The 22,075-nt window shown below is 45.7% G+C and overlaps 1 pseudogene; it reads left to right on the top strand.

Moving 5' to 3' along the window:
- The first annotated feature begins 5,849 nt into the window (after positions 1 to 5,849).
- Positions 5,850 to 8,270, top strand: LOC124703358 (annotated as a pseudogene).
- The last annotated feature ends 13,805 nt before the right edge of the window (positions 8,271 to 22,075 follow it).

Raw genomic sequence — 22,075 nt, 5'->3', positions numbered from 1 at the left:
ATGGCGATAGAGAATGGACGGCTAATTTTCAACCAAGTACGCCATGAAAGTCGACACACACCCCTTCCCCGCCGTGAACATGGTGGAGTATACTTACCATGGTGGGTGCCGGCCGGGTCTCTCGTGCAATATCAACATGGTAGAGCTTGGGAACCACTGCGGTAAGGACGGAGATGAGGGTAGCTGCTCTCATAGCAAAGATACAGAGGAAGCCGCTCCACGCGATCGGCTCCGCCAAGACGGCAAGCGCTACGTCACAGAGGGAGAAGTAAAGAACATAAGATATCAGTGACCTCTCTTTGATCACCTCCTCAACAAGTATGTGAGTCGGTATGACCAACGCCGGCGATACGGCGATGATGATGAAAGAGATCGTCTGGCCAGAGAAGCCAGAAGACATCGTCGGCACGATCGCGATGAGGAGATGCACGAGCGCCGTGCCAAGGAAAAGTCGGGGGAGCGAGACGACGTGGATAGGCACCGGGACCGCCCCTTCTTCAGACACTGCTGGGATTCAGGAATGAGCCGATTGCCCACAATCGGCAATTGCCCAGAATGCAACCAGAAGAAGAAGGAGACAGCCAACGTGTCCGTGTTCAAGCGCCTAGGACCTCTCCCGCCACAAAGCAAACGTGCTGAGTCCCCTCGGTTAGAAGATCTCGAGGATTCAGAAGGCGAGGGGGAAGAAGAAGACAGTACCACCGGCCAAGGTGGTGCCCCGATGGGCCTCGGCCGTTCCCGGAAGCGCGAGGGTTCAGCGATTGCGCGGCCTGGAGGAAGCCGAAAGGCTATACTTGCATACACTGAGGAAGGCACGACCTGATCTGGCTGCGAAAGTTCAGCGAACCCTAGATGAAGAGGGTCGTACACGGAAAATGGAGTGGCGCCCCAAGCAAAGGAAAGCCGATGATGAAACATCGGCTGGCACAAACATGGTGCTCGTCCTTCCGACGAAGCTTAGTGCTCCACGGTTACACGACGCACTCGAGGTGGACGACAGCAAGCGCGCCAACATGATAAAATCAGAGATTGGGCTGGTTCTATCCACTGGCCTAACCGTGTAGCTGGAGCAAATCAATGAGCAAACGTGGCGAGGCTGATCCTTGTGATCGGCCCCAAAAAATTTATGGAGGAACATCACAAAACCTTCATCGAGCAAGCAGCGTGGAGGCCGATTCCAGCAATCGGCCAAAATTATCCTCACCATCCATTCTGCCTGGGTTCAGCATGTAATCCAACAGGGGATACTCGAAGAGCCGATACCATCAATTCTCTTGACGAGAATCGGCTCGGGGGCACCTAGGTGGATGAAACACGAGGATATGCAGTAGGAATGTCTTGCAAGTGCCCAGCAGCCCAAGATATTCTTTGATGATGGGTATGGAGGTATGGGGGCCGATACATAAATCGGCCGTAAAAAAAAAACAAAATTCAAATTTTTTTTAAGCACAGCCGATGCAGCGAACATCGACTTAAGGATATAAAGCCGATGCATGGCCATCGACTCGAGAGGTATAACTGTTACAATCAGAGGGTCAATGGAGCACGAAGAGAGACTTTAATGGAAGAACTCCTCAATGGAGTGGTTTAAGGGCTCGGGTCCTCTCTTCAAGAACAATGCCAAGAACAGACATGGATGTGCAGATCGGGCTAAGGCGGTCTGAAGAAGCTCGGGGGGCAGCTCACCCTGAGGGTTCTCGGCTCTGGAGAGCCGATTTTGCTGGGAATCGGCTGGCTCTGCATGATAGTTCTCTCGGACATGATCTAGCCCAAGTTCATTTGTCTGAATGGCATGCCTTCGTTTCTGTCTCGCCTTGACTAAGGCTCGGGGGGCAACTAACTTGGGAGGTGCTCTGTTTTTGAGGGCCGGTTGGGGTTGCATCGGGCGACCTCGCATCATGATCTTCTCCGAAAGCGGTGAGTCGTCCGCGAAGAAGATTGTTAAAGCTACGGGGAGGAGTTGGAGAGAGAAGCCGTCGTTTTGTACGGGGTTGGGACCGTCCCGGTGCCTGCAAGAAAAGGAAGGGGACTGGTTTCTCAAATTAGCTGATGAACAGTCATCGGCTATGGGATCACGAAATACCATGGTCAGGGAAGAAATCCGATTCGTTGCTATCGGTCTTGGTGTGGCAAGCGGAAGGATGGAAATTGGATTAATGGAAAGATAAATTGGAAGAACAATTCTCATTAATTCAAAGGAGCGGCTTTACAAGAAGAGCCGATGGCTCTCAAAAGAGGGATTTGGTGCCTAGGGCACTGCTACTACTAGTCCTACTCTGCTAGTCGTCGCTGTCCTCATCATCGCCGTCGCCGAGGTCGTCGGCGCTACTCCCAGGAAGCTCCTCGTCACTGCTGCCCCAGCCTTTGGACGGAGCTTCGTCTTCCTCGTCATCATCATCGTCCTCGCTGTCCGCCCAAGAGCGGAAGCGCTTTGTCGGCGGGTACCCAGCTGAAGAGGAGTAATCATCTTCCTCCTCCTCCTCTTCTCCTCCCTCATCATCATCTTCATCCTCGCTGTCTGCCCACATGCGGAAACGCTTCTTCAGCGGAAGCGTGGCGGAGGGGGAGGCCTTGGCCTTCGCTACTTCTCCTTCTTTCTTCTCCTTGTCGGAGGAAGTGGGGTTCGCCCCGGAGTGAGGGTCGTCCTCATTCTTGCTCTTCGGCGAGGATTGGAGGGGAGGCCCGAGTGGGAGGAGGAAGAGGAAGACATTGCTACGAGGAGGAGAAGGTTTTTTGGTGCCGACCGCTAGAACGAGAGGAGGGAGATAAGGAAGACCGGTCAATCGGCACGGTTAAATAATGGAGAGCCCGGTGGAGATTTAATACCATTGCGGTTCCGAGGAAGTGATGCTAAAGCTATCGAATTTTACAGTGGAGTTGGGAAGACAAGGCATCATGATGAAGGATTCTGCGGCGGTTTCTGCTCTGCTACGACATGACCCTTCGGAGGAAGAACAGAGTGGTTTTGAAATTATCATTACCAAAACCAGGGGGGGCATGTGTTATCACCAGATCTTGGCCAGATCAGGAGGTGGGCCGTAAGGGAGATGGGCTTGGAAGATTACACGTGGAAGATCTCTGAAGCGGCCTTGCACGAAGAATTTGGGCTAGATTGCCCGTGTATCTTTAATTATAGTAGATTGCATCATAGATTAAAAGTTAGAGTTTATCTCGTACACGGTGGGGATTATTCCCACGTTAGAAAAGTCCTTTGGACTATAAATATGTATCTAGGGTTTATGAAATAAACAACAACCAACGTTCAACACAAACAAATCTCGGCGCATCGCCAACCCCTTCGTCTCGAGGGTTTCTCCGGTAAGCACCATGCTTGCCTAGATCGCATCTTGCGATCTAGGCAGCACAAGCCTGCCCACGTTGTTCATGCGTTGCTCGTGCTGAAGCCTTTTTGATGGCGAGCAACGTAGTTATCTTAGATGTGTTAGGGTTTGCATTGTTCTTCGTATCATATGCTATCGTAGTGCAACCCTCATGCATCTAGCCGCCCTTACACCTATCTTAGGTGTAGGGGCGGCACCCCGCTTGATCATAGTTTAGTAGATCCGATCCGTTACGGTTGCTCCTTGTTCATCAAGGATTAGTTTAACATCCGCAATAGTTAGGCCTTACAAAGGGTTGGAGGATCCAGCGGCGTGTAGGGTGGAGTTTGCTAGCCCTAGACGGGACGTTCGGGGATCAACCTCGTGTTGGTTTTTAGGCCCTGTCTAGGATCGGCTTACGGTCACCGTGCGCGAGCGCGAGGCCCAATCGTGAGTAGGATGATCCGATTATGCGGTGAAAACCCTAAATCGTCGTAGATCTCATTAGCTTTATCTTGATCAAGCAGGACCACCATATATTCGGACACCTTGTACGAATCATGGGTGGATCGGCTCTTTGAGCCGATTCACGGGATAACCCGAGAGCCGATCGAGGCTCGTATTTAATGTTTACGTGTATGCCATGCGGGAAACTAAGCGAGGCATCATCCAACACCTTCCCGACCGTGTATAGGTCGGGTGGCACGCCCTTGCGATAGCATCGGACGTGTGACCAGGAGGCTTTGCGGGCCGTCGCTCTGAGGGACTGGGGCCAGCCGCAGCCCTAGTTGTTCCCGGCTCTACTGTGTTGCCAGTCGCTGCCCGCCGGTGGGTTTCTGACGCCAACAAGGCCTCATCGATTGACTTGGTCTGTTCGTCTTCAACTATATCTCTCGTCTAGTCAACTACTTGTTGCCCTTACGCCCTCGCCTGCTCGCTCCACCTCCGCTTTTAGCTCCTCACAAGAAATCACGTCCATGCTCACCGGTGCACTCCGGTAGTCGTAAGTCTATGAATCTCTGATCTAATTCATCATCTAATATGCGTCTAATCCATGATTAAATAACTCAATTTCTTGTCTTTTTAGCAATTATGCGAGATTAGGGGTTCTTTGAGAATGGTTTGATTGGACATCAGAAAACATTAAATTTATTTAGGGTCAATCTCAAAGTTTTGCCTCGTTGAAAAAATGCTACTACCTCTGTCCATAAAAGGATGTCAAAAATTTATCGAAATTCTAATGTATCTAGACACTTTTTTGTGTGTTGATACATTTGAATTTAGATAAATCTTTGACGTTCTTTTAGGAATGCAGGGAGTAGTTAAAAAGAAAAATTGCCGTACATATACATCAGCCTTAGAAGGCCAAGTGGTCAAGGTCGCCCTAGGGCCCCGAAAAGTATAGAGCCGACCCTGCCCGATGCTTGACTATTCTGGCAGCCTTCGGCGGCGCGCCGGCCAGGAATCGAGCGCCACGAGGCTATCGATCCTTTTCACCTGCTGTATCGGCCCGAAGGTCGACCCTACAATAAGCGCCAACCCCTAGCCAACTCCGCCTCCATAGCTTGGTCTGTCTGAGCCGCCGCCTGAAGGAACAAGGCCCGACGTCGGCCGGCCGAAGATCGTCTACTGCGTCTCCTGGAGTTGTCTTTCTCCCCGCTTCTCTCCCCCCCTTCTGCCCTTCACATCTCCTTCCTCTTCCGCCCCGTGCCATGTATGATATATTGATATGGCATTTTCTTATTTTATCTGATTTTCTGACATTGCTTCTTTGCGATCATTCTGTGCAAACGGTCGCTAAGTTGGTCTGTGCAATATAGCATTGATTATTGACTAATTGTGTAATTAGTTCGTGGTCTGAAGTTTGCGTGCAAGGTGTATATCAAAATGCTTCTGTAAAGAAAAATACTTCTACTCCGTAGAAGAAATGAAAGAATCATTCCCAAAATGATCATTTTAATGTAGATCGGTGTATAAATAATCTCTAAGCGACTCGTAGCACTAAAATATTACTATCAAATCCACAGTTCACAGTTGCTCCAACCAAACAACTTTCAACTTTCTCACAGTTCTTAGTTCACAGCAGCTTTTTCACAGCTGATTTTTCACAGCTGATTTTTAGGAATCTACAGCTCAACCAAACACACCCTTAATCTTTTGTGTTTTGAACGCTTCCAATCCAACCAAACCTTTAGAATTGATCAGAATATCAGATGATGAGTTTGTTGTTACTGGTGAAAAGCGAGCTTAGGGTGGGCCCAGTCGCGTGTACCAACTATGCAAGTAGGCAACAAGAACATGGGAGCCACAAACAGCACACCTCTCCCCTCGTGCGCCCGTACGGAGGCTTGCATCTGTGGCCCACCGTGCCATGCCCCACATGTCATCGAGGTGCCACCGAAATCCGTCGGTGCAGAACAACACGCAGCCCAGCCAGTAGCCCACACTCGCCTCGTGTGGCCCTGTTCGACACAGACGACGACCAAGACAGGGACAGAGAGCTGGAACCGGGAAGGCTGGAGGTGGGAGAGTGTCAGCGTTCCCTCGACTCCTCGCCGTCGCGGTTCCTCTGGGCGCCGCCGCCGCCGCCGGACCTCGGCCGTGAGTCTCCTCTTCCCCTTCTAGTTTTCGGGCCCGGATGATTGATTTTGTTCTGTTTGAAGGGGGAGAAAGCCCCACCCTCTATGTTCTTGTTTCCCAGTCCAATGCGTTGTCCCCCCGTGTGACCGTGTCCCTGAAATCTTGGATTGATTAGAAGCTCCGTAGCCCTTTCTTTTTTCTGATGTGGTCTGCCGAATTAGGTCAGGGACCCGTTTAATTTGTCCCCTTCACCCCGGAAGGAATCAGACCTATGCTGGATCTTGGGTTTGCCATGCGCAGGAATGATCTGTGCCGTTCCTGGATGCGATTTTGGTCCGTAGATTTATGTCCTGTACCGTAAATCCTGGGTGCTGCGCAAATCGGATGCTTGCTTGGTGTGTGCAATGGGTACTATTGGAGAATCGTTGGATTGGGTATTCTCTTCACTCTCCTATGGAGGCCAGTGCTATCTTATGCTTATGTTAGACAATTTAGACGATTCAGCGTTGAGTTTCAGTTTGCTGTCAATGGATGCTTCGCTGAAGCGGGACATTAGCTAGCACCACATGATTAGTTAGCTAGCTGCTACTGCACTGACAAATCGTGTTAACGGTGCAAATTCTATTCTTCGTCCTCATCACTTAATTTGGTGCAGTTGAAAGTACTGTATTTTGAGCGCTTGTTTAATTGCTTTTGCGATTATTCGCCGTTCCAGCATGTGGATATGAATTGTGATATCATACGAATAACAATAGCCTACATGTTTTCATTCGTACAATGCCAGGCATTAAATCTATAATGATGGTGGGAGTTGGGTGTGTTCAAAAGTAACCTTACCAGTATGGTTTAGGCGTTCCCGATGAAATTCAAGCTCTATCTATTTGTGTGACAACATTTAGAAATATACAGATGTGCAACTGTGCATGTGCATGTGTTTTGATAATCTCTCCAAATTACTATGCAGGGTGATATCGAAGTGAAGACTTGCCATAACTCCTGCACCTTTGTATGGTATTAACAAGTACAACCGTCTGGGTGATCCTTTTGGGCAAATGGAAGGCAGTAGTAACCTACCCCCTGGAAACACGATGCAAGGAACTCCTTATGGTAGCTTGAATGTGCATGGTAGCTCCATGCAAATGCATGCTCCAAACTCAGGAAAACAGCTATTCAGCCAATCTCAGATGCCAGGGAATTTCACAATGCCTGTCAACCGGGCTACAGAACCTGATAACCCTGGATTTCAGTTTGGAGAACATGGAAAAAATGATCACCACCACCACCGCAGTCATCACTCGAAGAACTCTGTCAGTGATGATGAGGAGCATGATATGACTGAGGAGACTGATACCCACAGTGGCAAAGGCAAGAAAGGCTCTGCATGGCACCGAATGAAGTGGACAGGTTCCATGGTTAAACTTTTGATCACCGCAGCATCTTACACGGGGGAGGATCCTGGGGCTGATCCGAGCAGCGGGAAGAGGAACATTACAATAATGCAGAAGAAGGGCAAATGGAAAGCAATATCTAAGGTCATGGGAGAAAGAGGCTGCAGCGTGTCACCGCAGCAGTGCGAGGATAAGTTCAATGACCTCAACAAGAGATATAAAAGGCTTACGGATATCCTTGGTCGTGGCACTGCTTGCACTATTGTGGACAATCCAGCACTTCTTGATCGCATGAATAATCTTTCTGATAAGATGAAAGAAGATGCAAGGAAGATATTGAACTCTAAGCACTTATTCTATGAAGAGATGTGTTCCTATCATAACAACAACCGCGTGAATTTACCTGAAGATCTCGCACTTCAGCACTCACTACAGGTTGCTCTTAGATGTAAAGAGGAGCATGATCCGAGGAGGGATGCAAGTGGAGATGCCGAAGAAGATGAGCAGAGTGCAGATTCTGATTACGAGGAGCATGATGAAGAGCATCACACAGTTCATACCAATACGAGGGGTACGTCCATGAAGAAAAGAATGTGTCATGCGGTGGATCATGGTGATGTGGGTTTTACCACCCCAAGCTCGAATGATAATAGTGGGAGGTTCGATCCCCATAACATCACATTGGATATCAACAAAGTTTGTCCGGATGGAACCAACTTGTCTTCTGGGCTGAAGGACTTGGCTTCACAAGCAGTAGAGCTTCGAAACGTCGCTTGCAGATTGAAGTACAGGAACTGGAACTAACAAAGCAACGTCTCAAATGGGAGAGGTTTAGGAAGAAGAAGGATAGGGAAATTGAAAGGATGGCGTTGGAGAATGAACAAATGATGCTTGAGACTAAGCGTTTGGAACTTCAGCTAAGACACAAGGAGCTAGAGCTTAAACTAAAAGGCAATGAAAATCATGCATGATTTTTGTTTGATCAAAGATATGGTTTGCAATACGGTAAGCTTGAAAGTTCTTGATATTCACCACTTTGACTAGCTTCTACTTGGTGCTACTAGTGCTTTTTCTTATCGATATAATTTGCACTTCATATTTATATTTCAAAGCTTTGTAGATGATTCAAATTTTGCGGAGAACTATATGCATCAGTATCATGTTTTAGTTAATGTGATATTTGTGATCCGTGAGATTACTTTGCAGATGTACATTAAGAGTTTTACATAAATAAGGAGAGTATCAGTTAGATCATCTACTTGTGAGTCATTTACACTAACAGTATCCATAATGACTATTTTCATGTATATGGTGTACCTGGGTGATACATAACTAGTGAATAGCAGAATTAGGTACAGAATACAGACAATGACGGGTAGCAACTGCACCACCTATAGTGATACTGCCCTGATTCAGTGTTCCTGTGCTACTGCAATGTCAGTTTGGCACTTAATAGGGTTTTAGTATCCAAATATCGTGTTTCAGCTTATGTACGAAATGGATGACTGTTCTTACTTCTGTCTTCAGTGTTTAGGTTCACACAAAGTAGTAAGTGGATCAACTCCCTGGGCTGCCATTATTTGTTCTACTGCAAACCACATGTTTTTGATTTATTAGGTTGCAAGAAGCCAAGAACACGCTGCTACATAAAACGTACTCGAAGCTTAGTTTTAATTCCTTTCATCACTGATAGACTGGTTGTCTCATCACGGTTAACCACTAAACAGGATACTTTATTGTGGTATGGTAGTCTGAATTTTAAGCTTGTTTGCTGTCTACTTTCCTTTGAGGGTGAGTGACCAAAGCATTCAAAAATCTCTGTGTTTCAAGTTCATTTGATTTGTTAGATTGCCTTCCATGGAGATATTGTTTGGCCCTTTGGAATTCATATTGCGTAATAGTCTTATCATGTATCCGTTTGGCACCATGGCAGTTTACAACGATATAATTAAGGTGGTGGAGGTTGCTGAACTAGCAATGGATCATTTAAAAAAAAGAAAAAAAAAGATTCATCCTTTCAGGCTTTCACCAGATAGAAATTAGTACACAGTTAATTTTGTTTGCTGATATCACTCCTTTCTATTGTTTCAGGCCGAAGGCGCTTTTTACAAGATTGGATATTCAACGAAGAACCTTGAAGACCAATTCGATGCATCGGAGTATTGGACTTTGGTTCAGGAATCTTCTTACTGCCTCTGGTAGCTGTAACATCATTTGTACTACTGGGCTTGGTCTGTTCTGTGAACTTGAAATGCTTCAATTTTTTTTTTCCTTTTCTACCTTCTAGTCAAGGTGTAGACTTTGCTAACTATGGATTAGTGCTAGAAGTCAGGTCAGAAGGTCATGCCGGTCATCGTTAGTTACCGCCGCAACTCCGCACACATTATTTGGCGTCTGCATTTTGATGTTATATTTGTTCGGAGTTGATTTTGCGGTATCCTGAAGGCAAAACAGACATGAAGCATGCAGGAGAGGAGGCACGGTCTTATGTACATTTATAGTGCTGTTTTTCTGCTCATGAAAGTTGCCGGTTCCTGGGGTAGGAGAGTGATCCGTCAGCATTTGAAAAGCAACTGATTGCTGCAATAATTGGGAATGCAGCTTTCTAGAGGTGTATTCTGCTGTGAGTTTTTAGATATTCTGTTGTGTTGAAATAACAGCTTGCTTGTTACCAAATCATTTTGGAGAGATGAGTACTGGTGCAATTCTACCATACTTCTCTGTATTTTTGTGGTTTTTCCTGTTTCTTGTTTCCAGAGTCCTTCATATAACTTTTTCTTGCTATTAAATTCATTTATTTCAATCAAAAAGGCCTTTAGCAAGTTCTAACCACTACTCCATCCGTTCCATATTAGTTGTGCTGATTTAGTACAACTTTATACTAAACCCGCGACAACTAATCTGGAGTGGATGGAGTATAATTTTCATCACTGTATTCTTAGTGGCGATTGTTGACAGAATTCGAGTCAAATTAAGCAATAGCTTTGCTGAAAGATTAAATTCAGTGGTTGAGATGCGGGCCATGCGGCACGGCCAAGAGACATATTCTCGACATCACATACTCTTAATCAGAAATATATTTCAACATCATAAATAAAACCATTTAACGTGTGTATTAGTTTTTCATAAGTCCAACTATGTAACCGAGATTATTGAAAAAAAAGCATCAACATCTACAATATAAAATAAATAAAATATTACTCCCTTCGATCCATATTACTTGCCACTAATATAGATATAGATCGGAGGACTTCATATTTGCTGAGGGCATCTCCAACGGGGCGATGTAAATGGACGTTGAGCGACCGTTTGCGTCCGCGCGGTCGAAAAATGCGCCTGCACCCTGTTCCAGCGGGGCGACGCATGGTGACCAGGCCGTCCGCGGAGACGCAAACGTAGCACAAATATGCGTCACGTTTGCGTCTCTGCGCACGCTGCACGATCGCGCCGAGCATCCTCCTTTTTTTACCCGGTCCCGCACGTCAGGAACAACGAAATCGACCGCGCGGATTTGCTTCCTCCTCCGCTTCTTTGCTGCCCTAGTGCAACACCACCACCCCAACCCCGCCCGCCACACCGCCGCATCACACGTCGTCTGCTCGAGCCTCGCCGCGCCAGAGAACAGGATCTAAGTCGGGTAGGTTATGGGGCACACCTGTCGCGTGTATGGGGACTGACGTGGGCATTACCCTTCGGGTAACTGTTATTGTCCTATCATGTATGGCCCAACCGGAGGCCCATGAAGACACTCGATGGCAAGGTGGGACACTATGGCGGTGCCGAAGAAGATTCCTTGAAGAACAAGACGAAGAAGCGAATCAAGGAATGAAAGTCTAGAACTAGGATCTTTTGTAACCTAGTCGTACTCGGACAGATCTCTTGAGACCTGGCACCCTATATAGGGGCCAGGAGAGGGGCTGCCGAGGAACACACAATCAATCTTAGCAACTTTAGCCACCAGAAGTCCAGAGCTAGGGTTTCATAGCACTTAGCCTCTCGACGATATCACAGCCGAAACCTTCGGCACCCCATTGTAACCCGATATTTTCATAATCAAGATCAGACAGGCAGGACGTAAGGGTTTTACCTCATCGAGGACCCCGAACCTGGGTAAATCGCTCTTCCCGCTTGTCTGTTAACCGATGTCTCGTGTTAGCCTACAGGATTCCATCAACCCTAAGCCCCAATCGGAGGGCATTGCCGAGGAGTACCCTCGACAATTGGCGCCATCTGTGGGAACCCTGTTGGCACAAGATCCGTCATCGGCAGATCCAACCATGTTTTCGGCAGCTTCATCGACGCCTTCGTCATCACCAATCTTGGGAAGTCCGATCCGATTCGGCTCTTATGAGTTCACCCCGCACATCGACTCTTCTCGCCCGACTTTTTTGGATCTACAAGGAAACATGGAGATGACGTTCGGGAGCGTCCACTACAACGTCAACGCGGAAGGAATCCTCCGTCTGCTGGAACCATACACCCCCGGATCAGCAAGGAAATCGCCCCCATCGACTGCAAGGTCAACCGTGTCATCATCAGTCGACCTTTCGGCAGGACTGACGGACTCGACAAATTCATCCCCGCCATCAACCCCTCGATCGACATCCTCAATGTCGGTCGGATCCGATAACCCCGTACCGTCAGAGATGACTTCGTACTACTGCCTGAACTGCGACACCAGGCATGGGTTGGGATCGAGTGACACGCCGTTCATCTGCACTGCTCAGTATTCATCGGGAGAGGACAGTGTCGACAACATCGTCAAGGAGGTTACCTGGAAAACAACGCACCACCAAGTCTATGCTGCCAATAACACAGGAAACGCAAGGAACGAGGGCGATGGAGATCACACCCCGCGCTCCAGCCGACGACACAGCTTTGAAAACCGCGCCAGTAACAATAATAGTGATTACACCATTGCAGAGGAAGAATGGGCAGCAGCCAGGGCAGTCGTGCTTAATAACACGCCGCTTCCTGCCGGTACTTCGGTTGGAACCCTCAATGCCTACCGTTCCATCTTGGAGAAAAATCGGGAGCATCTGTCGAATGAACAAGCCACCCTCGAAAGACGTCTGTTCGCGGCAGAACAATCCAGTGAGCGGCGAAGGGGCTCGCGAGGAAGTGCGTCCCGAAGCAGCCAGGGCACGGGGAAGCATCGATCGAGGCTGTCCAGACTTTCAGAAGACGATGATAGAGAAATAACCTCAAACCTATCCAGATCCTTCATGACTACGGACACTGCAGGCATGCTAAGGCCAAAAACCGTTGAGGGAGCAACTGCCAACCTCGCGGCATACCTCATCAATCAACGACCCGAAGGTCCTATGACTCAAGCTCATCGAGGCCCCCCCTGGAAAGCCTCGCGATGTTGGGTGACAATTTGGTTCCGCGCAAAGAAAAAACTACACGCCAAGCCAGTGGCTCAAAGCACCGTTCGAGAGACGCCCGAGACAAAATCACCCAGAGCTGAATCGATAAAGCCAGACGACGGCGAGCCGCGAGGGAGGAGTACGACAGCGATGCCTCAGAAGAAAGCCAGGAGTACGACAGAGAGTTTAGGGGAGCTGACTGCTTGAGCTACAAGATCCGTGAGACGATGCCACCCAAGAAGTTCAAACCTACCCCTACCGACGCCGCTAAGTACGATGGACAGCAGGAGCCGAGGTCATGGATAGACGATTACCTACAAACCATGATCCTGCACAAAGGAAATCAGATAGCAACGATGCAGTGTTTGCAACTTTACCTGAAAGATTCGGCACGGGCCTGGTTGAGAGGCCTGCCGAAGGGTTCTATCAAGTCCTGGGACGAACTGGTGGACGCTTTCGTCACGAACTTCCAAGCAACATATAAGAGGCCTGTTGGGATCGAAGAATTACGGCATTGCCAGCAGAAGCCGAAGGAGTCGATGCGCGCATACATCGGGAGATTCACTAAACTCCTGAACGCCGCCGAAGATGTTTCCGTCGACAGAGCAATCGACGCCTTTAGCGACGGCATCCGACGTGAGACCTACATAGAGGAACTTGGGTGCAAGAAGCCGAAGACTATAACCAAGTTAATGGAAATCGCTAACAGCTGGGCTGATGGCGAAGACAATGTACGAAGGCCACGACAACGCAGTGACGACGAAGACGACGATCACCCGAAGCACGATTCGGGCGGTCGACGGGATCGTCGTAAGAAAAGGAAGGACCGCAGTTACGATGACAGCAGTCTGGTAGCCGCAGGATATTCCGATCGACAAGACGATCGTTACGACGACAGGTGCTAGCGTGTAGTTGACACACGTCTGTTGGGAACCCCAACAGGAAGGTGTGATGCGTACAGCAGCAAGTTTTTCCTCAGTAAGAAACCAAGGTTATCGAACCAGTAGGAGTCAAGGAACACGTGAAGGTTGTTGGTGGCGGAGTGTAGTGCGGCGCAACACCAGGGATTCCGGCGCCAACGTGGAACCTGCACAACACAATCACAATACTTTGCCCCAACTTAACAGTGAGGTTGAAACCTCACCGGCTTGCTGTAAACAAAGGATTAAATGTATAGTGTGGAAGATGATGTTTGTTTGCGAAGAACAGTAAAGAACAGAGTTTGCATTAGATTGTATTTCAGATGTAAAGAATGGACCGGGGTCCACAGTTCACTAGTGGTGTCTCTCCCATAAGACAATTGCATTAAGTATGGTGCGTAATGTAATCAACACAAATATCCTTAGACAAAGCATTGATGTTTTATTCCTAGTGGCAACAGCACATCCACAACCTTAGAACTTTCTGTCACTGTCCCAGATTCAATGGAGGCATGAACCCACTATCGAGCATAAATACTCCCTCTTGAAGTCACAAGTATCAACTTGGCCGAGCCTCTACTAGCAACGGAGAGCATGCAAGAACATAAACAACATATATGATAGATTGATAATCAACTTGACATAGTATTCCATATTCATCGGATCCCAACAAACACAACATGTAGCATTACAAATAGATGATCTTGATCATGATAGGCAGCTCACAAGATCTAACATGATAGCACAATGAGGAGAAGACAACCATCTAGCTACTGCTATGGACCCATAGTCCAGGGGTGAACTACTCACACATCAATCCGGAGGCGATCATGGTGATGAAGAGTCCTCCGGGAGATGATTCCCCTCTCCGGCAGGGTGCCGGAGGCGATCTCCTGAATCCCCCGAGATGGGATTGGCGGCGGCGGCGTCTCTGGAAGGTTTTCCGTATCGTGGCTCTCGGTACAGGGGCTTTCGCGACGAAGGCTATAAGTAGGCGGAAGGGCAGGGTTGGAGGGCTGACGAGGGGCCCACACCATAGGGCGGCGCGGGCCCCCTTTGGCCGCGCGGCTCTATGGTGGCGGCGCCTCGTCGCCCCACTTCGTATCCCCTTCGGTCTTCTGGAAGCTCCGTGGAAAAATAAGACCCTGGGCGTTGATTTCGTCCAATTCCGAGAATATTTCCTTTGTAGGATTTCTGAAACCAAAAACAACAGAAAACAACAACTGACTCTTCGGCATCTCGTCAATAGGTTTGTGCCGGAAAATGCATAATAATGAAATAAAGTGTGTATAAAACATGTGAGTATCACCATAAAAGTAGCATGGAACATAAGAAATTATAGATACGTTTGAGACATATCAAGCATCCCCAAGCTTAGTTCCTAGTCGCCCTCGAGTAGGTAAACGATAACAAGGATAATTTCTGAAGTGACATGCTATCATAATCTTGATCAATACTATTGTAAAGCATATGAGATGAATGCAGTGATTCGAAGCAATGGTAAAGACAATGATTAAACACCTGAATCATATAGCAAAGACTTTTCATGAATAGTACTTTCAAGACAAGCATCAATAAGACTTGCATAAGAGTTAACTCATAAAGCAATAGATTCTTAGTAGAAAGCTTTGAAACAACACAAAGGAAGATATAAGTTTCAGCGGTTGCTTTCAACTTCAACATGTATATCTCATGGATAATTATCAACACAAAGTAATATAACAAGTGCAATAGGTAAACATGTAAGAATCAATGCACACAGTTGACACAAGTGTTTGCTTCTAAGATGGAAAGAAATAGGTAAACTGACTCAACAATAAAGTAGAAGAAAGGCCCTTCGCAGAGGGAAGCATGGATTACTATTTTTGTGCTAGAGCTTTTCATTTTGAAAACATAGAAACAATTTTGTCAACGGTAGTAATAAATCATATGTGTTATGTATAAGATATCCTATAAGTTGCAAGCCTCATGCATAGATTACCAATAGTGCTCGCACCTTGTCCTAATTAGCTTGGATTTACATGGATTATCATTGCATAACATATGTTTCAACCAAGTGTCACAAAGGGGTACCTCTATGTCGCTCGTACGAGAGGTCTAAGGAGAAAGTTCGCATTGGATTTCTCCCTTTTGATTATTCTCAACTTAGACATCCATACCGGGACAACATAGACAACAGATAATGGACTCCTCTTTAATGCATAAGCATTCAACAACAGATAATATTCTCATAAGGGATTGAGGATTAATTGTCCAAACTGAAACTTCCACCATGATTCATGGCTTTAGTTAGCGGCCCAATGTTCTTCTCTAACAATATGCATACTCAAACCATTTGATCATGATAAATATCCCTTACTTCAGACAAGACGAACATGCATAGCAACTCACATGATATTCAACAAAGGTGTAATAGTTGGTGGCGTCCCCAGAAACATGGTTACCGCTCAACAAGCAACTTATTAAGAAATAAGATACATAAGTACATATTCTTTACCACAATAGTTTTTAAGGATATTTTCCCATGAGCTATATATTGCAAAGACAAAGGATAGAATTTTTAAAGGTAGCACTCAAGTAATTTTCTTTAGAATGGCAGAGAAATACCATGTAGTAGGTAGGTATGGTGGACACAAATGGCATAGTTTTTGGCTCAAGGATTTGGATGCACGAGAAAAAATCCCTCTCAATACAAGGCTTAGGCTAGCAAGGTTGTTTGAAGCAAACTGATACGTCTCCGACGTATCGATAATTTCTTATGTTCCATGCCACATTATTGATGATATCTACATGTTTTATACACATTATATGTCGTATTTATGCATTTTCCGGCACTAACCTATTAACGAGATGCCGAAGAGCCGATTCTTGTTTTCTGCTGTTTTTGGTTTCGAAATCCTACAAAGGAAATATTCTCGGAATTGGACGAAATCAACGCCCGGGGTCCTATTTTTGCACGAAGCTTCCAGAAGACCGAGGGGGAAAGGAAGTGGGGCCACGAGGCGCCGCCGCAACAGGGCGGCGCGGCCCAGGTCTTGGCCGCGCCGGCCTGGCGTGTGGGGCCCTCGTGTGGCCCCCCGCGTTGCCCTTCCGCCTACTAAAAGCCTTCGTCGCGAAACCCCCAGTACCGAGAGCCACGATACGGAAAACCTTACTGAGACGCCGCCGCCGCCAATCCCATCTCGGGGGATTCTGGAGATCGCCTCCGGCACCCTGCCGGAGAGGGGAATCATCTCCCGGAGGACTCTTCACCGCCATGGTCGCCTCCGGAGTGATGAGTGAGTAGTTCACCCCTGGACTATGGGTCCATAGCGAGTAGCTAGATGGTCGTCTTCTCCTCATGTGCTTCATTGTCGGATCTTGTGAGCTGCCTAACATGATCAAGATCATCTATCCGTAATTCTATATGTTGTGTTTGTCGGGATCCGATGGATAGAGAATACTATGTTATGTTGATTATCAATCTATTACCTATGTGTTGTTTATGATCTTGCATGCTCTCCGTTATTAGTAGAGGCTCTGGCCAAGTTTTTACTCTTAACTCCAAGAGGGAGTATTTATGCTCGATAGTGGGTTCATGCCTCCATTAAATCCGGGACGAGTGACAGAAAGTTCTAAGGTTGTGGATGTGCTGTTGCCACTAGGGATAAAACATTGATGCTATGTCCGAGGATGTAGTTATTGATTACATTACGCACCATACTTAATGCAATTGTCTGTTGTTTGCAACTTAATACTTAATGCAAAGTACTTTGGTTGTGTTGTGCAGGTTCCACGTTGGCGCCGGAATCTCTGGTGTTGCGCCGCACTACATCTCGCCGCCATCAACCTTCAACGTGCTTCTTGGCTCCTCATGGTTCGATAAACCTTGGTTTCTTTCTGAGGGAAAACTTGCCGCTGTACGCATCACACCTTCCTCTTGGGGTTCCCAACGGACGCGTGCTGTACGCGTATCAAGCATATTTTCTGGCGCCGTTGCTGGGGAACTGAAGAAAAGCTACACCACAAAGATTTCTAACTCCCAAGTCAACTACACGCCAGCAGCATATTTTCTGGCGCCGTTGCCGGGGAGATCAAGACACGCTGCAAGGGGAGTCTCCACAATCCAATCTCTTTACTTTGTTTTTGTCTTGCTTTACTTTATTTACTTTCTTATTTGCTGCACTTATATCAAAACACAAAAAAATTAGTTGCTAGCTTTACTTTATTTACTGTCTTGCACTCTATATCAAAAACACAAAAAAGTTAGTTACTTGCATTTGCTTTACTTATTTCAACATGTTTCCTTTTAATTTTACTGTAAAAGATATACCTGTGGGACAAGGGTCTATAATTGGAAGAGATAATATAGAAGAATTTTTCACCCATGTTAGTATGCATGAAGATCTTAAAGATATACCCCTTGCAAAAGTCTGTCCCTACTTATGAAGATGCCTCTGTTTGTTTGGTACGCATGATGGAAGCTAGATTTATTAGTCTCAACCCCATGATACAACACATGTTTCTTACACTTTCCGATATGGAGCGGGGAGAGAAGAGAGATTTTGTTCTAAAAGTCTTAGTGCGAGAATTTGCGGATATAGCTAAAGAAGCTAGAAAAGTTTTTAGTAAGCATGAGAGGCTTGGTACAATCACCGATTTTAAAAGAACACTTGAAAAAATGGATATGGATAGAATTAAGTACACTAATAATGTTAATAATGGTGGGGAGATTAAAGCACCAATACCATGTAAGCTCCTAGCGATGCATGAAGCTCTAGATGATAATTATGCTTGGCTTGTTCCTGAAAATTTGTTTGATGAGAGTAGCAAGCCCAAGACTAATGAAAAGGGAGCCGCTGAAACTTATGTATCCAACATACTATGCATGGTTGAGAAAACTCCCAACACCCCCTGTTATGATGTTGATGCTTCGTCTCTTGATAATACTTGATATACACTTTCTGCGCCTAGCTGAAAGGCGTTAAAGAAAAGCGCTTATGGGAGACAACCCATGTTTTTACTACAGTGCTTTTATTTTATATTTGAGTCTTGGAAGTTTTTTACTACTGTAGCAACCTCTCCTTATCTTAGTTTTGTGTATTGTTGTGCCAAGTAAAGTCTTTGATAGTAAAGTTCATACTAGATTTGGATTACTGCGCAGAAACAGATTTCTTTGCTGTCACGAATTTTGACCTGCCTCTCTGTAGGTAGCTCAGAAAAATATACCAATTTACGTGCGTGATCCTCAGATATGTACGCAACTTTCATTCAATTAGAGCATTTTCATTTGAGCAAGTCTGGTGCCTCAATAAAATCCATCTTTACGGACTGTTCTGTTTTGACAGATTCTGCCTTTTATTTCGCATTGCCTCTTTTGCTATGGTGGATGAATTTCTTTGTTCAATTAATGTCCAGTAGCTTTGTGCAATGTCCATAAGTGTTAAGAATGATTGTGTCACCTCTGAACATGTGAATTTTTATTGTACACTAACCCTCTAATGAGTTGTTTCGAGTTTGGTGTGAAGGAAGTTTTCAAGGATCAAGAGAGGAGGATGATACAATATGATCAAGGAGAGTGAAAGCTCTAAGCTTGGGGATGCCCCGGTGGTTCACCCCTGCATATTTTAAGAAGACTCAAGCGTCTAAGCTTGGGGATGCCCAAGGCATCCCCTTCTTCATCGACAACATTATCAGGTTCCTCCCCTGAAACTATATTTTTATTCCATCACATCTTATGTACTTTGCTTGGAGCGTTGGTTTGTTTTTGTTTTTTGTTTTGTTTAAATAAAATGGATCCTAGCATTCATTGTGTGGGAGAGAGACACGCTCTGCTGTTGCATATGGACAAATATGTCCTTAGGCTTTACTCATAGTATTCATGGCGAAGGATGAATCTTCTTTGTTAAATTGTTATATGGTTGGAATTGGGAAATGCTACATGTAGTAATTCTAAAATGTCTTGAATAATTTGATACTTGGAAATTGTTGTGCTCATGTTTAAGCTCTTGCATCATATACTTTGCACCCATTAATGAAGAAATACATAGAGCTTGCTAAAATTTGGTTTGCATATTTGGTCTCTCTAAAGTCTAGATAATTTCTAGTATTGAGTTTTGAACAACAAGGAAGACGGTGTAGAGTCTTATAATGTTTACAATATGTCTTTTATGTGAGTTTTGCTGCACCGGTTCATCCTTGTGTTTGTTTCAAATAACCTTGCTAGCCTAAACCTTGTATCGAGAGGGAATACTTCTCATGCATCCAAAATCCTTGAGCCAACCACTATGCCATTTGTGTCCACCATACCTACCTACTACATGGTATTTCTCCGCCATTCCAAAGTAAATTGCTTGAGTGCTACCTTTAAAATTTCCATTCTTTACCTTTGCAATATATAGCTCATGGGACAAATAGCTTAAAAACTATTGTGGTATTGAATATGTACTTATGCACTTTATCTCTTATTAAGTTGCTTGTTGTGCGATAACCATGTTCCTGGGGACGCCATCAACTACTCTTTGTTGAATATTATGTGAGTTGCTATGCATGTCCGTCTTGTCTGAAGTAAGGGAGAGCTACCACTTTAATGGTTAGAGCATGCATATTGTTAGAGAAGAACATTGGGCCGCTAACTAAAGCCATGAATCATGGTGGAAGTTTCAGTTTTGGACATATATCCTCAATCTCATATGAGAACACTAATTGTTGCTACATGCTTATGCATTAAAGAGGAGTCCATTATCTGTTGTCTATGTTGTCCCGGTATGGATGTCTAAGTTGAGAATAATCAAAAGCGAGAAATTCAAAATGCGAGCTTTCTCCTTAGACCTTTGTACAGGCGGCATAGAGGTACCCCTTTGTGACAATTGGTTAAAACATGTGTATTGCGATGATCCGGTAATCCAAGCTAATTAGGACAAGGTGCGGGCACTATTAGTATACTATGCATGAGGCTTGCAACTTGTAAGATATAATTTACATGATACATATGCTTTATTACTACCGTTGACAAAATTGTTTCTTGTTTTCAAAATAAAAGCTCTAGCACAAATATAGCAATCAATGCTTCCTCTCGCGAAGGGCCTTTCTTTTACTTTTATGTTGAGTCAGTTCACCTATCTCTCTCCACCTCAAGAAGCAAACACTTGTGTGAACTGTGCATTCATTCCTACATACTTGCATATTGCACTTGTTATATTACTCTATGTTGACAATATCCATGAGATATACATGTTACAAGTTGAAAGAAACCGATGAAACTTAATCATCCTTTGTGTTGCTTCAATACCTTTACTTTGATTTATTGCTTTATGAGTTAACTCTTATGCAAGACTTATTGATGCTTGTCTTGAAGTGCTATTCATGAAAAGTCTTTGCTTTATGATTCAGTTGTTTACTCATGTCATTACCATTGTTTTGATCGCTGCATTCATTACATATGCTTACAATAGTATGATCAAGGTTATGATGGCATGTCACTCCAGAAATTATCTTTGTTATCGTTTACTCGCTCGGGACGAGCGAGAACTAAGCTTGGGGATGCTGATACGTCTCCGACGTATCGATAATTTCTTATGTTCCATGCCACATTATTGATGATATCTACATGTTTTATACACATTATATGTCGTATTTATGCATTTTCCGGCACTAACCTATTAACGAGATGCCGAAGAGCCAGCTGCTGTTTTCTGCTGTTTTTGGTTTCAGAAATCCTACAAAGGAAATATTCTCGGAATTGGACAAAATCAACGCCCAGGGTCCTATTTTTGCACGAAGCTTCCAGAAGACCGAGGGGGAAAGGAAGTGGGGCCACGAGGCGCCGCCACAACAGGGAGGCGCGGCCCAGGTCTTGGCCGCGCCGGCCTAGCGTGTGGGGCCCTCGTGTGGCCCCCCGCGTTGCCCTTCCGCCTACTAAAAGCCTTCGTCGCGAAACCCCCAGTACCGAGAGCCACGATACGGAAAACCTTACCGAGACGCCGCCGCCGCCAATCCCATCTCGGGGGATTCCGGAGATCGCCTCCGGCACCCTGCCGGAGAGGGGAATCATCTCCCGGAGGACTCTTCACCGCCATGGTCGCCTCCGGAGTGATGAGTGAGTAGTTCACCCCTGGACTATGGTTCCATAGCAGTAGCTAGATGGTCGTCTTCTCCTCATGTGCTTCATTGTCGGATCTTGTGAGCTGCCTAACATGATCAAGATCATCTATCTGTAATTCTATATGTTGTGTTTGTCGGGATCCGATGGATAGAAAATACTATGTTATGTTGATTATCAATCTATTACCTATGTGTTGTTTATGATCTTGCATGCTCTCCGTTATTAGTAGAGGCTCTGGCCAAGTTTTTACTCTTAACTCCAAGAGGGAGTATTTATGCTCGATAGTGGGTTCATGCCTCCATTAAATCTGGGATAGTGACGGAAAGTTCTAAGGTTGTGGATGTCTTGTTGCCACTAGGGATAAAACATTGATGCTATGTCCGAGGATGTAGTTATTGATTACATTACGCACCAT

The sequence above is a fragment of the Lolium rigidum genome, chromosome 3 (genome assembly GCF_022539505.1).
Source record: "Lolium rigidum isolate FL_2022 chromosome 3, APGP_CSIRO_Lrig_0.1, whole genome shotgun sequence".
Taxonomy (NCBI): Eukaryota; Viridiplantae; Streptophyta; class Magnoliopsida; order Poales; family Poaceae; genus Lolium; species Lolium rigidum.
This window is presented reverse-complemented; position numbering and strand designations above follow the sequence as displayed.